This window comes from Ascaphus truei, chromosome 3 (assembly GCF_040206685.1).
Source record: "Ascaphus truei isolate aAscTru1 chromosome 3, aAscTru1.hap1, whole genome shotgun sequence".
Classification (NCBI taxonomy): domain Eukaryota; kingdom Metazoa; phylum Chordata; class Amphibia; order Anura; family Ascaphidae; genus Ascaphus; species Ascaphus truei.
This window is the reverse complement of record NC_134485.1, coordinates 420,402,930-420,406,282: the sequence shown is the minus strand read 5'-3', so window position 1 is coordinate 420,406,282 and position 3,353 is coordinate 420,402,930. Positions and strand designations below refer to the sequence as shown.

General features: G+C 41.2%; 1 pseudogene; it reads left to right on the top strand.

Moving 5' to 3' along the window:
- Positions 1–448: 448 nt before the first annotated feature.
- Positions 449–1,319, top strand: LOC142490816 (uncharacterized; annotated as a pseudogene).
- Positions 1,320–3,353: the final 2,034 nt, after the last annotated feature.

Below are 3,353 nucleotides of genomic sequence, written 5' to 3'. Positions count from 1 at the left end.
ACACACACACACACACACACACACACACACACACACACACACACACACACACACACACACACACACACACACACACACACACACACACACTACAACCCCCTCCACACTCAGACTGCAGCCCCCCATTTACACACATGCGCACACACACACACGCCCAGTACAGTCCCTACCATTGTTATAATGTGATTATCTGTACAAATCAGATAAGTCCTTTTTACATTATGGACTTCTTTTCTTCTTTTCAGCTGTCTTTGCTTTTTAATTATTTACGGCAAGTATGGTTGTTTTTTTGTTTTTAAAACGACAGACTGAGCAATAAAAAATTATGATGTTTCAACACGTTCATGCCTTCAGAATTGTTTTCTTGTTCTGTGCTAATCAGAATCTTTTTTTGTTGTTGTTACAAGTTTGAAAGCCTCAAGAAAACCGAACCGCAGTCATTCAGCAAATGGCGAACTCTACGGCTCTGCACAGCAATATCACCCAAGTATCTGTCTATAGCAGCAAGAACACTGAGACTGTGAATTTGGCTTCTCTAATCTTGGTGGTTCTCTGCTTCTTCTTGTACTTCCTTACAATTATACTCTGTGTCTACTTTACCACAGCTCATATTCGGGAGACCACTCGCTATGTCCTTTTTATCCATATGCTCATTAATGACACACTGTATCTCGTCCTGGGGCACACTTTGTTGGTGGCTGCTTTATACAAGGTATAGCTCCCTGTGTCATTATGCAATATCTTAGTTACTATTTGCTCTATTTCATTTATTGTTACCCCCTATTACCTGGCAGTCATGGTCCTTGAACGCTATGTAGCCATTTGCTACCCACTAAGACAGGCAGAGCTTTGCACCCCACAGAGATCTCATGCTGCCATTGCAGTCATATTGGCCCTGGGATTCATCCCTACTGTATTATTGCTGATTTTATTGCCCTGAGCTCCTCAGTTGCGACAAAGTATTTCTCTCTTAAAGTGCTCTGTAGCCAGGCAAGACTATCAAGGCTCCAGTGCAAAACACCATAAAATCCATCGTCCTCAGCTTTATGATGGTGGGACTGATAATCATGTACATGTACATTAGGATAATGCAGGTTGCACGGAAGCTTGGCTCAAGCAAATCTTCTGCCGTCACGGCTGGGAAAACAGTCTTACTCTGCGCTTTCCAGCTCCTGTTATGCATGACCGCTTTCAGCTCTCATTTTACGGAGACATACATCAAAGATTATTTTGCTTTCTTGCCTGTAACCAACTTTCTCCTATTCACGTGTCTGCCTCGGTTTCTCAGACCTCTCATTTATGCAAACACTTTAGAATAGACCCACCAGCGACCTTTCAATGTACAATGATGTCAAGAGAATGTTAGCCTGTTAGTAGACTTACTTCAATACACATGAGGAAACGACCTGTGAGATTTCGAAAGCCCTGCATAGAATAAGCGGTGACCTGTGTCTAACTCCCTTTCTGTGATGCGCAAGGGATGTCTTAGAAATTATAGTTTCTTTTGGGGCTGACAGCCCAGGTGTCTGGCGATCGTTTATTGCCTTCTACACAAGCAGTATATGTCACTTTTAGTGGTAGCATCCCCAATTAAGTCCTCTTTGTAGGTCTGCACAGACCCAGGAAGAATCTTGACCAATCATAAACCCAATCTATTATATTTTGTAAATCAAAACTATAACTACATTAACCCCGGAAGCACCAGATTATTTAAAATACATAATATTTCATGATATTATGACACTGATCCATTAAAAGATACCAAAACAATCAACAAAAGTAGATCTCCTAATTAACTTTTGATCTAATTTCTCTGCACTGGCTACTCTGCTAAAATATAACACACACACACACACACCGACCCCTCCACACACACACTGCAACCCCCTCAACACACACACTACAACCCCTTCCACATGTAGCTAGGTTACCCCATGACTCCTGCGGTGGCCAGCGAGTCAGGCGGGTGGTGAAGGGGTAGTGAAGGGGTTAATTCCTCCCGCAACCTTCCAAGTAGGCCTAATCACCCACCCTGGGACTACTACCCCCTTCATCCACCCCCTCTGCCCCAAGAAACAGGCTTCTGAGGTTTAACCCCTTCATTGCCTTCGCGGCTAGCCGCTAAGGTATTGAAGCATTTTTAATGTAAGTGTTTCCTCCACCCGGTGGGAGATTTGGCCATTATAGGTCATGTGGTGCATGATAGCTGCTGGTAACAGGAGGGCTGAGTCGTCCTCCGGGATTCCTTTTAGTTGTAGCTCTCCAATTACATCCTCTTTGTAGGTCTGCACAGTCACAGACCCAGAAAGAGTCTTGACCTATCATAATCCCAATCTATTGTAGTATGTCAATGTATGTATGTATGTATGTCTTTATTTATATAGCACCATTAATGTACATAGCGCTTCAAAGCAGTAATAGTGACAATCATAAATAATAAGATATAAATAACACAAAGGGAAGAAGTGCTTCAGACATAAAAGTAACACTTAGGAAAAGGAGTCCCTGCTCCGAAGAGCTTACAATCTAATGTTGTTGGTAGAAACTAGGAGACAAGAACACCCTTTTGACAGCACTCGTAATTGAAATGTAATGATGAATTAATTAATACATAATGCTTTATTATTCTCAAATAAAATAAATGGTGAAATGTTAAAGTAAGCAACAACTAACATTGGTGACGCAACATACAGTATAAGACAGACTAAAGTGCTTAATACTAAAACTGAAACATAGGGGGGAAGGATGAAACCAGACTGCTTAATAGCAGAAGAATAACTCACAGATATTGAGATATCAACCCCCTCGTACATCAATGAAAGGGTTAAAAGGCCTGTATAATCAAGACAGGTAACAAAGGACTGGCCATGGATTAATTAACTAATGTATGGCATATGAAAGTAAACTCACTAATTCACAAGATAGTGCAGACAGAATAATGTCAAATAGTATAGTAAATATTGCCAAAGTATCAGAACCCATATAGGGATATACAGCATGCCAAAGGAAAAACTAACAGCAAAATAAATGAATCACCAGTTAGATGCAAATACAGAGATACTTCAAGTGAATAACATGCATAAGAGCCCACAGAATGTGTTGAATACCTCTTAGGCACGGATCAAGTCTGTATACAGTTATAGCCCCCTAGTTAATATGCAATGTTAACATACAGCTGATTGCATCCGGTGTGTCGGATACTCTTGCGAACCCACTCTCTGCGAGCATATGTTTGTACTCTCACCATAGTATCTTTAATGCCATCTTTAATGCCATTTATTCTCCTCTGTGTGTTAACATTGCATATTAACTAGGGGGCTATAACTGGATACGGACTTGATCCGTGCCTCAGA